We start from the raw sequence: 26,961 nt of genomic DNA on the forward strand, positions 1-26,961 counted from the left end.
TTTTTCTACTTTCTGCTTTTCTACTCATTAATTGTAGTTAATATTTAAGAGAACAAACATACCTCACTTTCAATGGTTCCAGAAGCTTCTCTAGTCACTGATATTTGAAAATTACAAGGTACTGCTTTATTATTTTCTCTTTTATCAATTACTGCACAGAAGTGAAAAACTGGGAAAGGCTGTCTCCTTAACAATATTACATCTCAATATATCCTCTTCAGAATCTACCCCTGACTCTGTAGAAAGAGGATGCCCTGTCAGTAGTAATTTTTCTTTGTGGCATCACAAAAAACAACACCCTTTCTTATTGCCCTTTCATTGTTTTGTATCTGCAGATGATCAATGTCCTCAGGAAAAAGTGAGCATTTAAAGTACCTGTCAGCTCTAGATTCAATAAGTATGCTTTCAGTGTTTCAACCTCATGAATAATTTCAACTTCTGTTTGATCAGCAGAAAAATAATTTCAATTATTTTTCCCTTTTGACATCTCTAACATGCAAAATTACTAATTTAATAAATCACTCACAGGAGAGGAATAGTACTTCAAAAAGTTTTAATGGCAAACCTTATTTATCTGTATGCAAATATGCTACAAGTATATTTTAATATGATAAATAAGCATTTGTAAGAAGAATAAAAAGTATGTTATTTATAAATGCAATTATCGGATAACCTGCAAATTATCAATTCTTTGAGTGCAGGAGTGCTTGGCATACTATAAATTATCAATATGATCTCATTGAATTAAAATTTCATTTTCATTTATTTATTTTCAGTCATTGTTGAGATTAAGCTATTGCTTTTTGAACGTGCTGATTGATGACCCCAAAGTAGAGAATTTATAAACAATAGGAAATCACTGAATGCTAATTTTAAGAATAATCAAGAGTGAATCTTTTATATATATTCTACCACAATTTGTTCCTGTTTATATCTCTACAATATAATGTCTAATACAACAAATTTTATCATGTAAAAATGATATGCAGAAATGGGTATATTTCTGAATGAATACTCACTTAAGTAAATGAAAAATAAAGCCAAACAATTACAATAAGAAATGTCTGTTTCAATCAGACCCCTTAACTTGATTTAAAATGCCATGTGGTATATTGATCTGTACTTGAAATCTGCCCAGTTTTTTTTAATTCAATGATTTTTATCAGTGACTGAAGCAAACAAAAGAAAACCCATACAACTGTATTTCTTTTCCATCATCATTTTCTCTACAGCCTAATGTTACATTTGGAGTCTTGTGGTTCTAAAAGCACTTTACTAATGCTGAGACAAGCCTTAAGCTGCTTTGAGCTTTACTGGACAAGAAAGCATTCACGTGTCGTCTTTACTTTGGACATATCAACTGACAGATCAGTGGTGACTAGGTCCTATCTCATTGTGGGCTTTAATGAGCCTGCAAATAGGATACCAATTTAAAGTGGCTTTGGCAGCCTTACCTATCTGTGAATTCATGATGTTTTTATAGGAAATCTCCGAAAAGGAAGACAGCCTTTATTGTGAAAATGTGTTAAGACAGGTGAGTGTGTCACACTGAGGGTATTTTTTTTAACCAAGGAGAAAAATTAAATTTTTCTTACATCAACAGCAGGATGAACTCTGTAGGTTTTAAATGAACCATGAAAGAGTCTCACAAAGACTCAGTAACACCTCAAACAAGATAATGTCTATCAAGAAATTTTTTCCTAAAAATATCCTGCCATATAATTCCAGACAAAAAAAAATTTGTGTAAAAATAATATAATAAAGCTATTACATGCATTTTTGACTAAAAGTATTCACATAAAACACATAAATGTTTATAGTTAGGTTTGATAATCATGAATAAGAGCAATAATTCCACATGAAACAGAAAATGAGGGAGTCAGTGAATTAGACCAGTGTCCAACATGCCCTTTACAAGACCTCTAAAGTATATTACACGCAAAATATTCTTTCTTTATGTAAGGCTTTAAGCAGCTAATCACACCGTGAATATTTAAGAGGAAAAACAATCGGTACTCTCTCTTCTATCTTCTGCTTCCTTTCCTTCCCCCGCCCTTCCCTACTCATCTCCTCCTTCCTTCCTCCTCCTTCCCTCTTCACTTTCCTCCTTCCCTCCCTCCTTCACCATTCCTGACTGCCTGTCTCTCTCCAGAAAATTTCATGGAACTCACATTTGACAGAAAATGCAGTCAACCCCATGGACTGTAGCCCACCGGGCTTCCCTGTCCATGGGATTCCCAGGTAAGAATACTGGAGTGGGCTGCCATTCCTTTCTCCAGGGGATCTTCCTGACCCAGGGATTGAACCTGGGTCTCCTGCACTGCAGGAGGATTCTTTACCATCTGAGCTACCAAAAAAAGGATCTTATTAAAAATGTAGGTTCTAACTCAGTAGGGTCTGAGGATTCTTCAATTCTAGAGTAGCACTGAAACATATACATTATTATATGTAAAAGAGATAGTTGTGGGATGTTACTGCACAACACAGGGAACCCCACCTGGTGCTCAGTGACAAACTAGAGTGGTGGGGGGAGGGAGCCTCAAGAGGGAGGAGACACATGTATATTTATGGCTGATTCCCATTGTGGAATGGCAGAAACCAACACAACACTGTAAAGCAATTATCCTCCAATTAAAAATAAACTTAAAAAACAAACAAACAAAAAATTATCTGATGAGACCTATATAGCTGGTCTCTCAACCATACTTTGAGTAGCACGACTATAGGATTCATCCTGAGAAATGCTAATCTAGGCAAAAGACAAATGGGCAGCCAGTCAGGAACTGTTGACTATAAAACTGAGAAGAGGGATTTTTCAGAGCCAGAGGTTGAGTGATGAGGAGCACCTCCCTGAATTATTAATAAGATGATTGATAAGAAAACAACGGTGATATTCTTAGCAAGAATAGAGGTGTCACTATTTCCCATGGATTTGACTTGCTGGGAAGCAAGTTCCATTTTGGTATGGTTGAGGCAACAGCAGGGTAGTAAGTGAAGACACCTAACCAAAAGTTAGAAATAAAGTTTTTAGTGGAGAAGTCACACTTATACCTATAAATTTAGCAGAGGCCTAAACATGAAATGCTTAGTGGAACGAAAAAAATGGTTGAAAACAGCTTAGAAAACACACATATTTGGGAGGTGGGGAAGGTAAGAAGTATCATAGAAGAGACAGAGAAGTAGCTATCAGAGGTAGGAGGGTAACCACACACAGAGTGCTTGAAAAACAAAAGAGAAGAAAGTTTCCATCTGGTGCTTCCTGAAAATACAGAGAACATGAGAGTAAAAAGAGTAAGGAAATACACGAAACGATTTTGTTAGTTATCTTTTTAAAAACAACCTGTGGAGTATTCAGTATCAGACACCAAAGTGTAGGTGAAAAATAGGGACAAGAAAATGAACCTCGCTGGTATAGAGTGAAAAAAAAAGAGATAGAGAAAGCAATGAGGAGAAAAAGAGAGACTGATTGAGAGGGTATTAAGATTGAAGGAAAGATTTGTTTTGCTTTCTCTGCAAAGGGCAAGCCTAAGTACACCAGCTGGGAATTGTACAAATGAGAATGAAGGAAACTGCTGTAGAACAGTTCCTGTAAAAATTGGCTAAATTGGATCAAAATCACAAGTGAAAGTACTCCACCTGAATGAATACAGACATATTTTAGGAGCAGAATGGAGAGGAGGATGAACAAAAAGAAAATCTTGAGAAGCTTCTCTGTGTTATAACAGTGGGGACCGGGGGAGTGGCAGACAAATATCTCTAAAGGGCACTTTCTGTTCCTTTTCTCGGTCCTTAAATGTCCTGCTTAACTTTGACTTGTCTATACAGAACATTCTTCTGCCCCCTAAAGAAAACATGAAAGGAAGGAGAAGAGGGACTGAGAAGGAAAAGATCACAATTTAGGGGTGCGTGTAAACAAAGGGCAGGCTCATATGCCTGCTCAGCATCCTTTCCACCTTCTTTTGCGAGCAGATGTAGACTTCCCTTTGGGAAACTCTCCTTCTATCATTCTGTATCATCCTGTTCAAATCATTACTCAGGTGTCCAAGTTTCCATGCCAGTAAAACTTGCCTTTACAGGAATATTCTAGTAGTATTACATCAGGATAGAGAATGATTAAAGTAAAACCATTCTATTTGTGGGTTTTGTAGAAGCATGCTCAGTTGCTCAGTTGGGTCCAACTCTTTGCGACCCCATGGACCAAAGCCCACCAGTATCCACTGTCCATGGAATTCTCCAAGCAGGAATACTAGAGTGGGTTGTCATGCTCTGCTCCAGGGGATCCTCTTAACCCAGGGATCGAACCCGGGTCTCCTGTACTGCAGGCGGATTCTTTACCGTCTGAGCCACCAGGAAAGCCCCTGATGACTTCAGACTTTCAAATGTTCTTCTTGCATGCTTTTCTAGCATTCTGTGTGCATACTTTATATCATACATAATGATATAAAGTCATCTTACTCATCAAATTTTAACTCTTCAAAGCTAAACTACTTCTTCATTAATATTTCTCTTCCATGCATTTTATTCTGTGCCAATCAAGTAGGTGATGAATATATATTTTCCACAGTATGAAAGAAATAGTAATAAAACAGATCTTTTTCCTGCATGTTACAAAGAGTTAGCCTCAATGTTAAAATAATCACTTGCACTTATTTTGGAAACATAAAGTTAGTGATTTGTGAAATGTCCAAAACTCCGTTAAGTGTTTTATTCTTAACCTTGGTGGTAAAAATGTTTTTCTCCACTTAAAATCTTCTTTATGCAACACTCAAATTCTGAGAAAAATTTAACAGAGCAGAGAGACAGGCAAGAGTGGCAGTGTTCTTTCTTTCATGACATTTAAAAAAAATATGTATATTCTATAAAACATCTGATACATGTAACATGTGTTATCTCATTTGTAAACTAGGATGATGATTCATACCAGCTTCATGGCATTGTTGCAAAAATTAAATGAAATAATACATCTGATAGGCCTAGACAGAACCCAAACAAACAAGCCATGAACGAAACATCTGTGCCTTGTCTTTTCTTTCCTCTACTGTTTTTACGGCCTTTGTGCCCAGCTATAGCGCATGTAAACCTACACACAATACACAAGGACCCGAGCAGGCAAATGTGTTTATGCTCTTGGATGCAATTAGTGATACAGAAACCTATGGAAGTTCTGCATGTTATCTGTACCTCTTCAACACACACACAATTTCAAATTGGTTAAAAATATGAATATGTTGTCCTTTTCCAAGAGTCCCTGAAAGGATTTTTAAATGCAGTTTTAGAAATGACATCCAAGAGAGGAAAACAGCAAGTAGGAAGAGCCCTAGAGTAAAGACTATTAGGCATTGGAGTTGGGCTGAAATAGATGAGCAGATAATAAGGCTTGAGTCTCCCTCATATATAGGCTTCCCTGGTGGCTCAAATGGTTTAAAAAAAAAAAAATCTGCCTGCAATGCAGGAAACCCTGGGTTGATCCCTGGGTTGGAAAGATCCTCTAGGATAGAAAATGGCAACCCACTCCAGTATTCTTGCCTGGAGAATTCCATGGACAGAGGAACCTGGCGGGTTACAGTCCATGGGGTCGCATAGAGTCGGACACGACTGAGCAACAACACTTTTCAGAAGAAATACATAAAACTTTCAGTTGCATTGTTTTTCTTGTCCAATAAAGCAGATCATATCAACAAATGTATAAAGTTAAATATTTTTTTCTGGGGCTAAAAAACTATTTTTCTGTAAGGCACGTTTGTCTGGGACCATATTTTGCCAAAAGCATCAAAAATCACTATTCAAAATTTAACATTTCCTGTTACCTTTTTTTTTTAACAACTAAGGACACTGATAAATCCTATTTCAATTCAAATATATATATTTCATCATAGTAAGATGCGATTCTAGGTATTTTATTTCATGGGAACATGAAATTAAAAGGTTTTTAATATTTCCTTAGACTATTCCTTTCAAGTAACATACGTCCAAAATAAAACTTTGATTGAATATAAATTTATTATTTGAAGTCTCAAAGATTTTAGATCATACCTTTATCTTCAGCATTTTTTCCATCGAACTATAGTTGCTTTACAGATACTTCTTGTAATGGTAAGGATCATGATTTAAATACTAGATGTGAGGAAAGCAGATTTATATTTTTTTATGAAAATTTATGAGATGAATTACTTATTCTTGCTCAGAGCAAAGGTCAACTAACTTCAATAGAGCACAGACAGTGGGAATGATTACAAATAGAACTGATATCAAAAGAACTGCATCTGTTCAAGCACATATAAAAAATTAGTAAATCAGTAGTGTCTTATATAATGAATAGGAATCTTAATTGGAGATTGTATGGGGGAGGTTTTATGAAGAGACTGTCTTATCCATAAAAGAATTCAATGTGTGATTTTAATGGATGATTTTTTTTATAAAAGATGATTTTTAAAATAGTAATTTAAATCAGAATTCCTATCTTGTGTGTGTGTGTGTTCAGTTGCTCAGTCATGTCCAATTCTTTGCAACCCCATGGGCTGTAGACCGTCAGGCTCCTCTGTGCAATTTTCCAGGCAGAATACTACAGCGGGTTGCCATTTCCTCCTCCAGAGGATGTTCCTGACTCAGGGATGGAGCACACGTCTCCTGCGTCTCCTGCACTGGCAAGCAGATTCCTTACCACTGCACCACCTGGGAAATCCCTGAGGCTTGTAGAATTAAGGGGTGCTTAAATGGATTTGATAGAGAGTGTTCACTGTAGAAAACATGCGCATAATTTATACACGTATACGTTGTTCATGGACATAGCTGATAGTTTACAAAAATTCTTGAGGTGGTTCTCAGGTAATTAATAATAATGATTTAAATGTTGGTGAATAATATCCAGTACTAACTTAAGTTTCTTGTCACTCATTCTGAAAAATCCTCTGGAAGTGGCTAACTAGCTAGAAAGTTCAAATCCTAATCACTTACAATAATGATCACATAAGATTTTAAAATAATACTGGATTTTAGAAATTGGTTATAATGGAAAGATACAAAAATTATACTAAACAGTTTAGATAAAAATTAACAAAGTGGATGCTTAGAAGTAGTATAGATTTAACAAGATATAATTTCACAATTTACTAAATTATTACTTCCAACTCAACTTAAGTACCAGTCAATTTTAGAATCCAATTAGTAATAGTTTCTTTGGAGCTGTACTCATTTATGTTAATATAGTTCACAGATTTATCTTTGCTATTGCATGAAAGATCTATCAATTCAAATAAATTGAGGAATATAAAGTGACGGATATTGTTTGCCCACTCAATAGCAATTTTCCCAATCTTACCTTCCTTCTTAACAGAATCATAGATTTATTAAAAAAAATTACATTAGGCAAAGAATTTGTTTAGGTAAAATGAGCCTTTGTCCTCACATTAGATCCTGAATTAAGGACGTCCAAAATGAGGAACTCTTGTCTCCTTTGCCAATGACTAATTTCTACTGCGACCTGATGGAGGTTTTCATATCAATTCAAAAGAGAAAGAGGCATAAGGAAGTGAGACATGCATTGAGAATTGCTTCTCTCTTAAACTGGTCAAAGACATATTACATAGAAGAACAAAAACAATTCTTAGGCCATCAGAGAAAAAGAGTACAAAATTGTATAATATAAATTTCAGTAGCATTCTGACTTGTTGAGCCTTTGAATTGCCTAGAATTGCCTAACTCTAGCTTCTAGTTCGGGATAAAAATAAATTGATGAATATTCCTACTGTTTAAGACACTTTGAGGAGAGGTTTCTATTACTTGCAGCTCAAAGCATCCCAACTGAGTGCATGGCATACCATCTTCAGGTTGTTTTACATGGAAATATTCATACAGCTGAACTCTGAGTTTTATTCATAATAATGTTTTAAACTACAGATAAGCAATATTTAAATAAGTCTATTATAATTTCAACCACATATGTTGAAACATCTACTATAATCATGCAAGTTCCAAAGTTTCAGATATCGTATTTTAAAAGAATTGCATTTAAATGATGAATCAAAAGTGTGTTACAGGGCTAGAATAGTGAGTGAATACAAAAATGTCTTTATAATATTTTCAAGTATAAAATTGAGTAGAGTGTAAAAAACATTGAGAAAAGGAAATTTTTCATTACACTTATTTCTTACTCCTAAAAAAGAGCCTGACACTAAAATAATGCATATAAATACTCAGTAAATAAATGAATTAACACAGCAAATTTCTCCAAAGAAAGGTTATTATAATAAAAATGTACAAAGAAGATGGAAATATAGGTTAATTTAACAGGAATAACACTATGTTCATTCCTGTTCACTTGTATTACTATATTATTAATAATAATTTTATTTGAAAGTTCTTTCTCATATATATTTTTTTATAAAGGGACAATTGGGGGTCATAATTTCCCTGTTTTTATTTTAATATTGTGATATATCCTAACAGGGCTTAGCAGCTATTGATTCAGTCTGTGATTCTGTTATCTCTTCCATTTACTGCTCTCCTCAATATACTCTGTTCCAGCTTGCTTCCCAGGTGGCACTAGTGGTAAAGAGCCTGCCTGCCAATGAAGGAGATGCATGAGACTCTGGTTCGATCCCTGGGTCATGAAGAGCCCCTGGAGGAGGGCATGATAACCCAATCCAGTATTTTTGCCTAGAGAATCTCACGGTCAGAGAAGCCTGGTGGGTTGTAGTCCATGGGGTTGCAAAGAGTCAGACATGACTGAAGTGACTTAGGCACGCATGCAGCTTTCTTCACTTCCCTCTGTCCTTTGAATTCTCCAAACAAGCTTCTGCCTCAGGGATATGGCACTTTCCACTATCTCTGCCTGGAATTCTCTTCCAGATAGTCTCACTCCTAGATATGTGCATGACAGTTTCTTATTTTACTTCAGCATCAACTCAAATGTTATCTTTCCTAAGGTCCTTCTTTCATCACTTTAAAATACCTTCTCCATGTCACTTGCAATCCTCTTCTTTTCAAAGAACAAACGTAAATGAAGCAACATGAAATGAAGGACAAGCCCCGAAATGAGTACAAAGATGTGCTCTATTTTACTCATACCTGGAATAATTTAACAAGCACACTGTAATTGCTCATTAAATATTTACTGGATAACCAACTGACTTATTGAAAAAAGTGTAAGTTTATTTTATTTTTGTATTTAATACAGAGAAGTTTAAGAAAAATATGTACAGATTCCTTCACTTGAGATATAATGAAAAGTCATTTTCTGTTGTATTGTAACATTGTTTTTAGAAGGATGAAAACAGATGTTATTAAAGTTAATGAAGTCTTAGTTTTAGAATGGAAAAAATCATGTTTATACATATCAATGAATTTCTTTTCTGAATTCTAATGCTATACATAATATGTCATAGGAAAATAAAACCCCACAAAAAAGTCAGATTATCGTAATAAATCAAGTGTAGCCTATAATAGTTAACAATGAGTACAATTAGATGGTTATTTTATAGACACATTTCCTGTTCGGGGAATGTATGAATGAATAATCCAGAAGAAATTATCCACATTATTTTTATTGTTAGGGAATGAAGAAGATGAGTCTTAGACTCTGGTTTCTAGATAGTGTGATAATATGCAGATATTTTTGGCCAGATATTTCCTAAATGGAACTTTGATTGTAATTCCTGTTTTGAGATAACAAAGCATATGTGCAAGTATTACTCACGCATTTTCACAATCAGAGTTCCTCAGTGGTTTGCAAAAGGCAATTGTACCAACTCATGAGAGTCAACTGTACTACTGAATTTTCAAAACTTTGGAGATTCAATTGTTAAACACAGCTATTGCTAAAATTAACTTTCAGTTAAACAAGGTACATTAAAATAAAGTGAATAAATATGCAAATCAATGTCTTCTCATTACTACATTGTACTATTACTAAGTGCATTTCACTCCTCTCCTGGTCCCCACAATTCTTTCCTTCACAGTGTTGTTTGAGTTCTCTTTAGCTGTGGATTACTCTTAAGCTGCTGCTGCTGCTAAGTCGCTTCAGTCGTGTCCGACTCTGTGCGACCCCATAGACGGCAGCCCACCAGGCGCCCCCGTCCCTGGGATTCTCCAGGCAAGAACACCGGAGTGGGTTGCCATTTCCTTCTCCAATGCATGAAAAGGAAAAGTGAAAGTGAAGTCGCTCAGTTGTGTCCGACTCTTAGCGACCCCATGGACTGTAGCCTACCAGGCTCCTCTGTCCATGGGATTTTCCAGGCAAGAGGACTGGAGTGGGGTGCCATTGCCTTCTCCGACTCTTAAGCTATTACCCTACAAAGACTGTCCCTCCTTCTCTCAAGAAATGTGCCCATCAAAGGTCACTTTATCACTGCAGGAGGGTTTTTCTGGGAGGCATTTTTAAATAAATTCAGGCTCATTGTCAATGGCATCTAGACAATTAGATTTCATTGAATGACCTAATAAATTCATTAGTGTTGTGCTTTATTATCCCAATGTTTCACATACTTTACATGGGGAATTACATTCAAACCTCAGAATAACCCTACATGCTAACACCAATATTCTGTACATGGGAGGATTGGAAAAAATAGAGACTCACTAGCTTATCTACTATTACAAGATTTGTAAATGGTAGATTCAGGAATCCAGCATTATTTGGACCCACTTAACCACAACAGCTTGCATCAGCACTTTTTGGATGCTGCAATTAGCTAATTAAAGAAGAAATCTGTGATACTTGTGAAGAGATGTACTAAGCAATAACTGCTGATAATAAAATTTGGGGGGATTTATAATAAGGAGTTTAAAGTTATTCTTCTTGATTTTTTTTTTAATGGGAAATTCACGCTACAGTTTGATGTAGAATAAAATTTTAAAAGTATTTTTTATGGGGGTACTTCCCTGGTGGTCCATTGGTTAAGAATCTGCCTTCCAATACAGGGGAAACCAGTTTAATCCCTGGTATGGGAACTAGGATCCTACATGCTTTGGGGCAACTACTGAGCTAGTGGAGGTGATAGAATTCCAGGTGAGCTATTTCAAATCCTAAAAGATGATGCTGTTAAAGTGCTGCACTGAATATGTCAGCAAATTTAGAAAACTCAGCAATGGCCACAGGACTGGAAAAAGTCAGTTTTCATTCCGATCTCAAAGAAAGCCAGTGCCAAAGAATGTTCAAACTACCACACAATTGCACTCATCTCACATGCTAGCAAAGTAATGCTCAAAATTCTCCAAGGGATTCAACAGAACATGAACTCAGAACTTCCAAGTGTTCAAGCTAGACTTATAAAAGACAAAGGAATCAGAGGTCAAATTGCCAATATCCACTGGATCATATAAAAAACAAGAGAATTCCAAGTAAACATCTACTTCTGCTTCATTGACTTCACTGACTATGCTAAGGCCTTTGACTGCGAGGGTCACAAATTGGAAAATTCTTCAAGCGATGGGAATATCAGACCACCTGACCTGCCTTCTGAGAAATCTGTATGCAGGTCAAGAAGCAACAGTTAGAACTGGACATGTAGCAACAGACTGGTTCCAAACTGGGAAAGGAGTAAATCAAGGCTGTATATTGTCACCCTGCATATTTAACTTATATGCAGAGCACATCATGTGAAATGCCAGGCTGTATGAAGCACAAGTTTGAATCAAGATTCCCAGGAGAAATATCAATAATCTCAGATATGCAGATGACATCACCCTTATGGCAGAAAGCAAAGAGGAACTAAAGAGCCTCTTGATGAAGGAGAAAGAGGAGAGTGAAAAGGCTGGCTTAAAACTCAACATTCAAAAAACTAAGATCATGGCATCCAGTCCCATCACTCCATGGAAAATAGATGGGGAAACAATGAAAACAGTGACAGACATTATTTTTTTGGGCTCCAAAATCACTGCAGATGGTGACTGCAGCCATGAAATTAAAAGATGCTTACTGCTTGGGAGAAAATCTATGACAAAACTAAACAGCATATTAAAAAGCAGAGACATTACATTGCCGACAAAGGTCCATTTAGTCAAAGTTGTGGGTTTTTCAGTAGTCATGTACAGATGTAAGAGTTGGACCATAAAGAAGGCCGAGTGTCTAAGAATTGATGCTTTTGAACTGTGGTTCTGGAGAAGACTCTTGAGAGCCTCTTGGACTGCAAGGAGATCAAACCAGTCAATCCTAAAGAAATCAATCCTGAATATTCACTGGAAGGACTTTTGCTGAGCCTCCAATACTTTGGCCACGTGATGCAAACAGCCAACTCATTGGAAAACACCCTGATGCTGGGAAAGATTGAAGGCAGGAGGAAAGGGGGATGACAGAGGATGTGATCATTGGATGGCATCACTGACTCAAAGGACATGAGTCTGAGCAAGCTCCGAGAGATGGTGAAGGACAGGGAAGCCTGGCGAGGGGCAGTCTATGGGGTCGTAAAGAGCTGGACAGGACTGAGTGACTGAACAACAACAACAACTGAGCCCACACTCCACAGCTGGAGAGTGCATGGGCTCTGGAGTCTGCACACCATAACCAGAGAAGACTGTGCAGACGAAGGGACGAGCCTGCGAGCTGCAAGAAAAGACCCCACACGCTACAGCTTAGACCTGATGCAGCCAAAAAAATAAACATATATATTTTTTAAAGTATTTGTTTATTAAGTTCTTTTTGTGTGTGCTTTTGGATTTTCATGATCTGCTCATCACCTCCAGTAGAATTTAAGCTTGACCTTTGACATAAATTTTTCAGGGAAAAAAAAAAATCATGCACCAATTCTTGCAGAGAAAAATCAATTAACACCGTCTGTTTTCTTAACTATCACATTTTTCTTTAGGCTAGACTCCACTTGCTTTTACGCTCGTTTCTTAATATATTTCTCTCTATTTTAATCATGGTAATCTTTGGTTTAAACTGATTTCACTCCCCTTAAAACACACACACATGCTGCATAAAAACAAAAATTCGGGTTTCCCTGGTGGCTCAGTGGTAAGGAACCTATCTGCCAATGCTTCAATCACTATCCAGGAAGATCCCACATGCTGTGGAGCAACTAGCCCCGTGTGCCACAACTATTGAGCCTGTGCTCTAGAGCCCAGGAATCACAACTACTGAAGCCCCCACACCCTAGAACCCCATGTTCTGCTACAAAAGAAGCCACTGAAATGAGAAGCCTGTGCACTGCAACTAGAGAGTAGCCCCCTGCTCACCACACATAGAGAAAAGCCCTGGCAGCAACAAATACTCGGCACAGCCAAAATAAATAAATAAAATTTAAAAATATAGAAATTAAAAGAAATTTAAATCTACACTTCATAGGTTATAATCGATTCTGTATCTTTTTAATGTGATATAGTTCAATGAGAGCATCCTCAACTCCCACTTCAAAACTATATGCATACACATAAACACAAATATCAGTTTCTGACTGTCTTGCACCCAAAGACTCTTATGTCATCAAGAAAGTGGGGCAGTTGAAAAATTTCAGAAGGAGACATGACCTGCCCACAATCACATAGCCAATGAGTAATAAAAAAAAGAGAAAAAGAAAAAGAAAGTTACTCTGTCTTTTGAAATTCCTTTCTCAATATTGTACCTATACCGCTTGGCAAGATTCTTCTAACATTTGAATCAATTTTCTTAATCTATTGTTCTTATACTGGATTGATTCATCAAAACTAGCCACTTTATATTTTTCATCAGACAGAAAGAGTAGAAAAATGTTTCCAAATAAAATAGTTTGTTTCTAATATGCAAGAAATAATAAGTTACAACCTAAGAGAATATTTAAATAATATTGTATTTTTTAAAAATAAAAAAATTCACATAGTGAGACTGTTGTTAAGACAAGTGATTAACAAAAAAGGCAGAAAATCTGAAGAAAGAATTATCTGTTGTATGCAGTTTCAAGAACTGGTAGAAAAGCAAAATTCTAATTTTTGTAGTGAGTCATCTTCTTATTTTTACTAAGCATCTTTATAATGTTTTAGTTTGTTATGCTTAAACCTAAAAAGTATAAGGTCTGTTTAGGGATCTAAGAGCCTAGCAACAAGAATATTGTTTTAAGCCATTTGTCACTTTGCTTGTAAAACAAATTCTTTTACAAAAACAAAACTGTTCTCTTATAAGTCTTTTAATTTATGTTTCTGTCATTCCACTTATTTCTAGGTGAATTACTGTTCAAATGTAAATTTCTACCTAATAATTTATTTTTGCATCCTTAACTTTTTGAAACACAGAAAATATGTATACGTATATTTAACTGCTATTCTTGTATTTATGAGATTTATTCTGAACACACTGGAGTCAGGTTAATGTAACTATATGATCATACAATAGTATATACTGAATAATATCCACATAAGAAAACACTCTTCTTTAAAAAAAATTAAAAATCCAAGTCCAAAAAAAAAAAGAAAACACTCTTCTTGGTTTATATACATGAAGCACTTTATATACATGAATCAAACAAATCTGAAAATATATGTGATTATCTTAATTTGTATCATAAATAGTTTATCATGTATCTTCAAATAGAAGTTCATGAAAAGCAAATGCTGAAAGAGATATTTTAGACATAGCTGAATGTACTCATTTCCAATATTTTTGTCCAATCATTTTTTTTTTAATATGGAACACTTCACAAATTTGCTTGTCATTCTTGAGCAGGGGCCATGCAGTTTTAGTATATGTGCTGCTGAAGCAAGCACTATCCATGCATCTCTCATTTTTCCTTTATTTTAGTGGGTCCAATAACCCCAATCAGTCCATTATCATTCATCTACTGCTTTCATTGCACAACTTTCCACATTAATTCTTAATCTTTCCCAATCACTGGCTTCCACATAAAACTAGCATATTATGAAGACACAAAGAGAAATATGCTCCTCCCAAGGTCAAAATAATAAAGGGTAAAAAGTCATTTGTTTAACCAACACACCTGGAACAATGCTCTCTATTAATAAATAGTTTACAAATCTAAGTATAACATATTGATAATTGTATTTTCCTATCTGAAGAGAGACTTGTCAACAGAAGAAAAATAATTCTTGAGGTCTAGAAAATGAGGTTCAATAGGAAGACTGTATCAGAGTATCCAAAACAGAATAATTCTGAGATTACAAACATCCTAATGTTGCCCTTTTCTATCTCCACTGGTTTTTTTCTTAATCTGGACTAAAAGATTATTTACTTTAAATCCACTCATTATGAAAATTCATAAAAACTCTTCCCTCTTATGATTCTACTGAAATTTTACTTTTTAACTTCAAACTTCTCAGCATAGCATTTAAAACAGTGACTTGACAGACCAATCCTCTAGAAACCCACCCTCCATCCCACTGAAATATGCTAAGTCTCCGTATTAACTACAACATACAAAAATTTAACACTTTACTGGGTTAATTAGAAAGTGGAGGACATTTCCAAATTGTACATTTACAACAACAAACATAGAGTTTAACTTTCAGCAGAAATAAGAAACAAGAGACAAGATAAACTTAAGCAAAGTGTTTTATCTTAAGATGTTAGCAATCAGAGATCAGGATGTTATTATAGGTCCCCCAAGTGCCTGAAGAAGCTGATGCTTGCCACCTTAAGTTCAGGACCCATAGGAAGGTCCCAGAAATGTTTATCTAACTGACTTAGGATGTAGTACAGGAATCAGTGTTTTAAAAAAAAACTCCACCAGGTATTCCTACCATGCAGCTAAGACTGCGAACTTCTCAGTAGAGCAAGGCTTCTTAAAGTGTGGTCCCTGGACCTGCAACATCAACAGCACCTGGGGACTTGCTGCTGCTGCTACTAAGTCACTTCAGTCGTGCCCAACTCTGTGCGACCCCATAGACGGCAGCCTACCAGGCTCTTCGGTCCCTGGCATTCTCCAGGCAAGAACACTGGAGTGGGTTGCCGTGCCGTTGCCTTCTCCAGGGGGACTTGCTGGAAACATGGATTTCAGCCCTTCATACCAGCCTTACTGAGTAAGAGACTGTGGGGGTTGGACCCAGATATTTGTGATTTACTAAGCCCTCCAGATGATTCTGATGCTGCTCTAATGTGAGAGCACTCTATCAGGGGATCAAAGAAGGCTTTCCTAAAGAAGTTTCATCTATTTGGAGAATCTCAATTTAAGCATGTGTGAAGAGAGAAAATGATGTAGATCTGCTTGTTCAAGTCAAAAACCTGGATGCCATCTCTGACTCTTCGACCTCCACATTAAATTGCTCTCTATGTGCCGAGATGCTGCACTTCTAATAAAGTGACAACTGATGTCCATGGTGATGGCCATGACAAACAGTCTTTTAGTCATGGGTAGAGAGCACTTCGGAGAGATGAGCACTAAGGATGAGTTTGGAGAAATAGATTAACTATTAGGTAGAGAGTTATGAGATGAAGCTGAAAAATAAAATGTTATGCAAAGCCTTGCAAGGGGCACCAAGGTTTTGAATTTTATCATATTACAGTAAGCCGTTAATTGATGTAAGCAGTGAGATTTGCATTTAAAATAGTCACTCCAGCCACATAATTGAGAATAAACTGCAAGAACAGAGAGAGTGAAACTTAGAAGGTTAATAGGAGGCTCTTAGAGTCATTCTGGTAAGCGTGGTAATTCTTTTGGATTACAGAGCTGGTGTCAAGATAAGTAAATGTGGACCTAGTTGAGACATTCTGGAGGAAGAACCAAATCCAATAATTATTTATATATTAGATATTCAGTTCATTCACTCAGTCGTGTCTGACTCTTTGTGACACCATGGACTGCAGCATGCCAGGCCTCCCTGTCCATCACCAACTCCCAGAGTCTACCCAAACTCATGTCCATTGAGTTGGCGATGCCATCCAACTATCTCATCCTCTGTTGTCCCCTTCTTTTTCCCACCTTCAGTCTTCCCCAGCAACAGGGTCTTTCAAATGAGTCAGTTCTTCACATCAAGTGGCCAAAGTATTGGAGTTTCAGCGTCAGCATCAGTCCTTCCAATGAATACTCAGGACTGATTTCCTTTAGGAGGGACTGGTTGGATCTCCTTGCTGTCCAAGGGACACTCAAGAGTCTTCTCCAACACCACAGTTCAAAAGCATCAATTAGGTAAAGACAAAGGAGACAAGAAGAATATATAATAAAATATATTAAATATAGAATATATAAAATATGTAAAGTAGCTGCCTACTAGATATCCAAGTGGGGATTATGATATGTCCAGAGATCTGAAGAGAAGTTTAGGTTCAGGGTCAAATTTAGATGTCACTGGTATGTAAATATTTTTCCAAATACACAGAAGCTGCAGGGAGAACACACAAACAGGAGCTGGTATACAGTTGAGCCTGAAGAAAGTTTAAGATTCACTAGAGTAAGAGTGGCCAACAAAAGAGACTTAAGCCAAACAGTTAGGAAGAATTCTCAATAGGGCTTCCCACATGGCTCAGTTGGTAAAGAATCTGCCTGCAATGCAGGAGACCCTGGTTCGATCCCTGGGTCAGGTAGATACCTTGGAGAAGGGATAGGCTACCCACTCCAGTATTCTGGCCTGGAGAATTCCATGGACTGTATAGTCCATGGGGTCGCAAAGAGTTGGACACAACCGAGCAACTTTCACTTTCTCAGAAGACTGTCAGGTATAAAGAAAACCAAGTGTCTGGAATAATGTGAGATCAACTTTGCTAAGTTGTTGAGACGTCAAATAAAATTAGGCCTTGGAAGCATACATTTGATTCAACAATAAAGATAATTTGCAGGTGCAAGTCCAATGGAAACTTTAGGGAAGAAGCCAGAGATTTTTCAACTACAGAGTAAATAAGAGAAGTAGCAAGAACCCCTGTGAACAATTCTTGTCAAAGTTAGTGCTTCACACAATACTGTTTGCTAGTTGGCTATACCCTAGATCAAAATTTTAAAAAAAGTTTTTTTAAAAAAATAGTGCTTCACAATCTCTTTTGCAAGCTCAATTCTCTTTTAATTTCTTAAATTGTGGGATTCTGCTCTTTGACTTTCATTCTACACACTTTTCATAAGTTATCAGAACTATACCTTTTCCATTAAGCAAAACTTTGACCTCAGAGCTATTTCTTTACATTTGCCTAAGTTCTTTCTAGAAACAGATTTCTATTTTGAAATTTTCAGTGGTGCTTCAACCCCAACTTTTTACCCCAAATAAACACATGCATTCTTGATCATCCTCCTGTTTTCCTTTCTTCTGTGATTGGCGTGAACTTCAACAAAGTTGCTCAAGTCAGAAACTTTGGAGTTATCTTTGACTTTCTAGTCATCCCTGGTGGCTTAGATGGTAAAGCGTCTGCCTGCAATGCGGGAGACCTGAGTTCGATCCCTGGGTCAGGAAGATCCCCTGGAAAAGGAAATGCAACCCACTCCAGTACTCATGCCTGGGAAACCCCATGGACGGGGAGCCTGGTAGGCTACAGTCCATGGGGTCACAAAGAGTCGGACACGACTGAGCTACTTCACTTTCACTTTTCACTTTCACTTTCTAGTCTTTACCATGACTAAGTACAGTCCTTCATATATCCTGTTGATTTCTGCCTCCCTTACCACTCTATCAAGTACTCTATTCATATGTCAGCCTTTTTTTCAATCCTTTTTTAAAATATTTTTTCAACTTACCTGCATTTGGTTTTTCCAATCTACAGTGCTCTTTCTCTCCCAATTTATTCTCCAAATTAAATATATTCCATGAATCAAATTTGATCATCTTATTTCCCTTCCTTGAACTATTTTAGGGTTCCTCTTTGTAACCAGAAGTCTATAGTTTCTTAGCAAAATGTGCAATTTGTCAAATATCACTATTTGACAATCTAGTGAAATCATATCCCACCACTTTCACTGTCATGCCCAATTCTTAAACCATAAAGAGTCTAGTTTCCCAAAGCACTGTATTATTTCTGTTTGCTCTCACATGAACCCTTTCTTTTGTCTTTAAAACTCTATCTTTTGGGCACACCATCAGAAATTACTTCCTACTCATCTTTCAAAACTCAATTTAGGTATCTGACTCTCGACTCTTCGTCACTCAGTCATGTCTGACTCTTTGCAACCCCATGGATTGTTGCCCACCAGGTTCCTATGTCCTTGGAATTCTCCAGGCAAGAACACTGAAGTGGATAGCCATTTCCTTCTCCAGGGACTCTTTCTGACCCAGTGATTGATCCCAGTCTCCTGTATTGCAGGCAGATTCTTTACAGTCTGAGCCACCAGGGAAGCAGGTATAATTTCCCATATTAACTGGGTTTTTAGCCCATTTCCCTTCCCAACCTCTGCTGTTGGGTATCTTTCCCAGGCTTGCATTGCTTCTATCACAGCACCTTTTGCAAACTGTAATTGTTAACTTGTCCCCTTGACCAGACTGAGCTCCTTTCTTCTATGGCACTAGTACTTGTCATATAAGAGTAATTCTGTTAATGCTTGGAAAGGAAATGGGTGAATACTACATGTGATAAAAATAGTTGCTTTATGATTGTATTGAGTCAAAAAGAATGTTGTTGGAATTAGAGAATTATAGAGTTACAAAGACCTTAAAAATTGTTTAAAAATTATTTGTTTTCAAAGTGGGATGAAATTATTAAGCCACATACAATGGTTTAAAACAAAAAACGATAGTTGGAGACACACGGTTTTGATTCAAAATCCAACTATAATGTAACAGTCAATGTCCTAGGAGAACAATTTAACCTAAATTTGTCACTCAAGAGATTTAATGACCCTATAGGATGATGTTACAGACTGAATGTGTCCTCCTCAAATTCCTATCATGAAGCCATAAGCCCCCACCTCCAGTGTGGTGATATTTGGAGGTGGGATCTTTGGGAGGTAATTAGACATAGAAGAGGTCATATGGGTAGTGTTCATGAAGGGATCAGTGTACTTATAAGAAGAGGAAGAGACCAGAGCTTGCTGTCTCTTTCTCCCCATTAGAGAATATAAGAAGAAGGTGGCCGACTTCAAGGCAGGAAGAGAGTCCTCACCAAGAAACCTAGGTGTTTGCACTGAGATCATGTACCTTTCCAGCCTCTAGAATAATCAGAAATATTTATTGTTTAAGCTACCCAGGTTCTGAGATTCTGATATAGAAGCCTGAATGAATGAAGACAATGACCAACATCATAGGATAGCCAGGTTTTAAATAAGATACTGCATAAGAAAATGATTTATGTTCTGCATTGTTTTCAGCAAATATTGGCTACAATTTTGAAGTCCCAGTTCATGAAGCTATTGAAGAGGCAGAACAAGGACCAAAAATCTAGGTTTATTTACTCTTAGTTCAATAGGTTTGGTTTGAGCATAGCACTCCTTGGCTCTCCTAACCTTCCAGTGGGGCCATGTAGGCCCAGAGTGGCCACAATTCATCTCCTCTGACTGTAACTGGTCTTTTCCATTTTCCCAATGTACTATACAAATTGTAATGTTTTGTAATTGTGCAGTGATTGCATCAAAGTTAGATATCACTAGCGTACAAAACCAGTCCACCTCCCCCATACTTACTGATGGTCTGTCCTACTTGTCAGGCTCTGAGTGGTTTTAAAGTAGAACACAAACAGGATTTTAGACTGGGAACTGTAACCCTGGTGCTACTGGCTAGAGGCATAGCTTCAATGTCCTTTGGAACCAAGGAGGGCCTGTTCATGGCTATGAAAATGTCTTTCCAACTACTTCTGCATCAGCTGCATGGTACTTCAATGATACTGTCTGAATTATGGACACAAGGGTCAAATCTCTGAGTTTCCCTTGAAAATTTTGTTTTATGCTGCCTTGATTGCCTGCACAGTAAAAAGTTGGCATACTTTGAGGGGCAATGACCTATCCAAAGGATTTGCTGCCTGAAGGATAGAGTATTTTAAAGTCAGTAGGAGGAAAAACTCATTACCTACACCTTCAATGCGCTTGAGCCATCTGCAGTGGAGGCCAGTCCTCTGATGCCACAAACCCTCTATTTGGCAAACTTTAATGTTAATATTGAACAAGTCCAACTTTTCACTGGGGGATAGAGTCAACCTTCTTGGCTGAGAACAGAAAAGCCAATTCTATAAAAGCCAGTCCTATAAAGTTTTACTTCATGGACTGACGATGACTTATCTTGAAGGACAGTCATGTTCACTCAAAGAACCAGCAAAATTGTTCCAGTTCAAAGTGACTGACTTCAAGAAACACCTGAAAGTCATCTCCGAAGACTGCAAAGCATCAGAAGGAGGAGAGAGGCATTTAATGATATTCATGTGAACAGGTAGCTTCAGGAAAACCTAGACCTGTTTGTCCAAGAAGACACCAGCTGGAAACAAAGAGTTCAGGAGCTGGGCCAGAAAGACATGCTTTAAAACTTCAACAGCCAGTGAAAGTGGGAAGGCGGTGATAAAGAGAACAGGATAAAATGTCTGACTGAAACTGTGCTAAGATGATAGTCACAGATGATACACAGGATCATGAATATACAGGTAATAACCATGTAAGTATTTGCTGTATAAGCACTATAAGCAGAAGGTGTATCTGAAGGTGGGCATCTCTTCATTTGATTTTAGGCCTTTAGAATGTAATTCTTTAGAAAGAATGATCAGAAGTTCCATTGACGAAGCCAGTATGAGATATATATCTTCAGGGGGACAATAATACCTGTAACATGGAAAAAGTGGTCATTTGAAGAGAAATATTAAAACTAACTTTGGCAAAGCTCAAGTGATGGCAAAATGTAGTCAAAAATTGCAGTTCAAAATATGTTAAGATCCATATCAAGGAACTTTTTAAGAAACGTGATTGCTTTGACAGAAGTGCAAAATCGGATAGATATTGAGAGATTAACTAGAATAGTTGCCTTTGCCATTCACAGTGTAGGCTGCTTGACGCTTTTCAAAGAATTTCAAATACAGTGATTTATGTAGACAAACCTTCCCCAAATCAAAACTAGTTTTGCCTCCTCACAATGACTCTGATGCCCACATAGTAAAGGACTCTAAATTTGTTAAAAGGCTGTTACTATAAAGTTGATTATCACATATGTGCTGTTATTTCATTAGTTTCACTCAATATCTGGTAAAGATTTTAAGAAGCCTTTCTTGAAATTCAAAATCTGCTGCCAAGTAGTAACATATTCATTGTTGTTGTTTAGTCACTCCATTATGTTTGACTCTTTTGCAACCCCATGAACTGTAGCCCACCAGGCATTTCCCAGGCAAGAATACTGGAGTGGGTAGCCATTTCCTTCTCCAGGGGATCTTCCCAACCCATGGATCGAACTCGGGTCTCCTGCAGTGGCAGGCAGATTCTTCACCATTGAGCCATCAGGGAAACCCAGTAACATACTACAGGAGCCCATATTTTTATGGGATGTGAAAGTGTGCTGCTAATTAATTCTATTTATCCCCAAATTAATATGCATTCTATCTGTACCAGAGAGGCTATGTGAATGAGTATGATAGCTTCTCAGCTTTTAATTAGGACCTCTTGGCTTCTAACAACATTCCAGTGTCTGTACAAGAAATATTATCATAACATCACCAACCAACTTAATTGCATAAAAAAATATGGGCTCTTAGAGAAGAAAAAGATAAATATACCCATGTGTGCAGCACAGCAGATGTTAAGTTGAAGTTTTGGTTGTATATGAAGCATGAGACTTTGCTTTGGTAAAAAAAAAAAAAAGAGAGAGAGAGAGAAATGGTATTTCATTAAAAAAAACACAAAAGGCAAATGAGCAGAGAACAACGTTAAAACATTCATGTATCCTTCCTTCTCGTTTCTCTCTCCCTGGCTTCTCTAAAACACCCTTCACAATTCCATTGCAAAAGGAATGGTCTCTCTAACCTGTAGCAGGCCAATCATACACTAACACCAAATCTGAATTCATGAGCCTCTTAGTTTTCTAGTTTCATAGTTCGAATTTTGTACTTTTAAACATATTATCTTCTTAAATATTTTGTTTCATTTTTAAAAACAAAGATGGCATAAAAACCATTAAAAAAAAAAAACTCTAAGCATGTTTCAATGCCTCCAAAAATTAGTTCTCAGAAAATCTTTGAAAATTGCTGATTCTCCTCTTTTTTTTTTCTTACTATATTATTTCTGAAGCTTTCTGGAAATGTTCCAAGAAGAAATGTGTGAAAGCTGCTTTGACCCACTTAAAGAGTTATTTATCCTGTGATACCTTTGGGATGGATAAAATACTACCTAGTACTGGAGATATTTTCTTATATCACAAACTGAAATATAAAATAGAATATGCTAAAAGTAGGGATTGGGAAGCAAAAGAACATGAGAAGGAAATAGAGAGATTAATTCCAACCAAGGAAGACTGGGAAAGATTAAGATGTGTCTACAAGGATGGGAAGGGTCATGAATGTATTTTCTGCTACTAGCTATTATTCACCTAACAATAACCCTGATACCCTTTTCTCACATTACATCTTGACGTGTGTTTTGTATGCTCCTCTTTTTTACATGACTCTGTGATGATTTTTACCATGCCTATTTCTATATACTACAGATTTTATACCTGTCCCAAAATATTGTACATAAAGGCCTAAATAATATAATTTGACAATAAGGCAAATAGACTTATCTATAGAGTTTTACAGGAATAAGTGAATATAACATACAATGAAATTTCAAAATTAAGTTCACACTTGTATAGTTGCACAGAATCTGTTATACTGCAGACTCTATTATATTGTACATGTACAATTTAAATGCACTGTTTTGAAACCCTTATACAACTTCTAAATCATTATTGTATTATTCAAACAATTTTTACAAGAATTAAATCAACATCCAGTCAACCTGGCACCCATATCATTGTATCTTTCAGCATCCCCAACTGCTGCGATAGGCATTTGTTTCCCTTCCATCTGCAGAGCATATGTCAATTTGAATTGCGTAGCATGAAACCCTGGAGAAGGCAATGGCACCCCACTCCAGTACTCTTGCCTGGAGAATCTCATGGACAGAGGAGCCTGGTAGGCTGCAGTCCGTGGGGTTGCAAAGTGTCGGACACAACTGAGCAATTTCACTTTCACTTTTCACTTTCATGCATTGGAGAAGGAAATGGCAACCCACTCCAGTGTTCTTGCCTGGAGAATCCCAGGGACGGGGGAGCCTGGTGGGCTGCTGTCTATGGGGTCGCACAGAGTCAGACGCGACTGAAGCGACTTAGCAGCAGCAGCAACATGAAACCCAACGTAGTGAGGAGGGCTACACTGACAGGAATTAGGGGAGACCTTTTTATAGAGAAGATGAGGAAGCAAAGCAAGGACATTGATTGGCTATAGTTTAGACAGTTGCCTTAAACAGGAAAGCCTAGTTGGCTATGAGATGGGTTGTTCTTGGGTTTTATCTCCTCAGACTTAGTGGCTGCATTGACTCTGATTTAGATTGTGGTTTGCTTCCATGTGCTACCGAAGCCTAAGAGCCATCTCGGTCTAGTGGCCTTCTTGTTTAATTACATTAACACCACTCTCCACCAACCCCTCTACATATACACATCCCTTCCAGAAGATATGACTAAAATAGCAAAGAGAGAGAGAAAAGGAGAAAGAGAGGGAGGGAGAAAGAAAGTCAAAGTTTCAGGAAATGTGTTCAATACTTTTAAGCCCAAACTACCTGATTTTATTCCTTTAATGATTGGTTTTATGACCAAAGTTCCCAAAGATGCCATGTCTATTTCTTAAAGTAACTGATGTTTTCATTACTTCAGGGTTTTCAACTCCACCCTCTTCGTTGATCATCTCCACACAGGTACCATGCAGATCCTTAGCCAATTTTTTAATCTCCTCCTCATGTCCTTACATCTCCTCTTTTCTGTGATTCCTATGAAAGAGACCACACCATGGTCTCTTGTCATCCACGGGAACTTCTCTTGAGAAGGAATTTTTAGGTGTTCTAAAATTCTAGGCTTAGGGAAACGTCCCAGTTCATAGCTAAATAAAGTTTTATTCTTACATCCAAAGCCAAGAAAGAACCTAGCTATGTAATTCCAAAGTTTCATTGTGGACATTGTTTTTGAAATTAACTTCTTTTTTGTAGAAAAATCACTGATGCTGATTATTTTACTTGGTATTTTGTTTGGGGTTGCACTGAGTTATCAATCAATAGGAAGGGGGGTTGGAAGAAACCTGACATCTTCACAAACATGTATTCACATTTAGGAAGAGTGAACTTGCTTCCACTCGCTCAGATCTCTCACACATTTTTAGTAAAATGCTGTAAATTTCTTGACAAAATAACTGCACCTTTATTGATAGGACTATTTCTAGGTATGTATAGTTTTTTTTTAGTTACACTGTGTAATTGCCTAGAGTTGGGTTATATGAGAACTGCTGATTCTGACAGAATGATTTTTATACCTGGCTCATGCCTCTCTTATTTGCCAGCATAGGAGGGAGATCTTTTTTAAAAACGCATTTTTCATTCTTTTAGGGTATTTCAGGTAAACAAGAGTTACATGCCTTTATTCACTCAATCTGCCATCATGATCCAGTTTCTTGAATTTAATATTTTTAAATTTGAGAGAGGAAACTAAATCGGGTATTCATGTCCTACAGTCCACTAAGGACGGCATAACTCATTTGTAACCTAGTAACCATTTTTGTTACTAAATTACATATTGTGGTGCTAGCTCACTAAGTAACTGCTCCAATGTGCCAACCTCAAAGAGGTCACTGGAAATCTCAGTAATTTAAACATTTTAGCTCTATTCTTCCAGTCCTTGCTGTCAAGAAATGAAAAGCTCTAAACATTAGATTTTATTACTGAAAGCAAAAAAGAAAAAATGCAAACACAAACTTGTTTATATTATAATTTGAGAAAATTTAATTTATAAATATCACTTTATTTAATAGAGCAAATCTAGACAAGGAGTGAAAATGACAGTGACAATTGTGATTTTCCTCCAAAACCTGTATTGATACTGACTAGTGTGATACTGCTGTCAATGTCCCAGACCAGATCCTCTTTTTATTCATTCTAAAGCTGAGGTGAATACTGTCGGCTCAGTACTAAGAATCCACTTATCTTCTCTATCCAGATTTTGAAAGTTTTAATAACAAATACTTTTGCTGTCAAATAAAATAAAATAAAAGCCACTGGTAAATTTTTCATTACTCAGGATCTCAGGCAGAAGGGCTCAGACACCAGAGAACATGGCATCAGAACTTACAGATTTATTACATGTTTTAATTCCACATACTCACTTGCATATCTGGCAAACTCATTCTTGGAGGTGATAGTTATTTTAGGGGTTGTATGGTTTATTTAATGTGTTTAATGTGTGTTCCAGTTTAGAAAAGATTTTTTTTTTAGGTCCTTCTTTTATTCCATTTTCTTTGGCATGACTCTACTTATACTCATCTTCTATTTCCTTTTATCCTTGAATTTTTACTCTATTTGAAAATGCCTTTGGGTTTAATTTGTTTCGAAGATTTGTATGCATGCAGGTTAACTGCTTATTTTTAAGTTTTATTGAACAGAATATTGATTTTATTTCCATCTCTCTCCTTCCATTTGCCACTCGAGCACTTTCTGCTGGTAACCACCAGATACTTCAGTAAGCAAAATCTTTCTAATTTAAAAACGCACTATTTAGAATTCTGGTCAATGGTCCTGTTTCTCAAAGAACTTTGCTTACTAACTTGATTAAAATACACCTTTCTTATTGTCTATGTATCTCCATTGTGCCCAGATGGCTCAAAGGTAAAGAATCCTCCTGCAATGCAGGAGACACAGGAGACTCATGTTCGATCCCTGGGTTGGGAAGATCCCCTGGAGGAGGCAATGGCACTCCATTTCCTTCAGTGTTCTTGCCTGGAAAATCCCCATGGACAAAGAAGCCTAGTGGGCTACAGTCTGTAGAGTCACTCAGAGTCAGGTGTGACTGAACATCACAGGGATGTGCCATGGTGATGCAAGCTCTGCAGACTGTGGTTCAGATGGCTTCCATTTATGAGGTCTTTCTCATTCATCACAAATTTTGAGCCAAGGCCACTCTTTGGATGCAGCAGATAGTTGAGTA

At 37.0% G+C, this 26,961-nt stretch overlaps 1 protein-coding gene across 1 annotated transcript in view; it reads right to left on the reverse strand.

Annotated features, from left to right (window-relative positions):
• Window positions 1-26,961, reverse strand: part of DGKB (diacylglycerol kinase beta) — a 1,170,055-nt gene that overhangs the window by 958,131 nt on the left and 184,963 nt on the right. The window lies entirely within an intron of this gene.

Source organism: Giraffa tippelskirchi, chromosome 10 (genome assembly GCF_054371585.1).
Source record: "Giraffa tippelskirchi isolate mGirTip1 chromosome 10, T2T-mGirTip1v1.2.pri, whole genome shotgun sequence".
Lineage (NCBI taxonomy): Eukaryota > Metazoa > Chordata > Mammalia > Artiodactyla > Giraffidae > Giraffa > Giraffa tippelskirchi.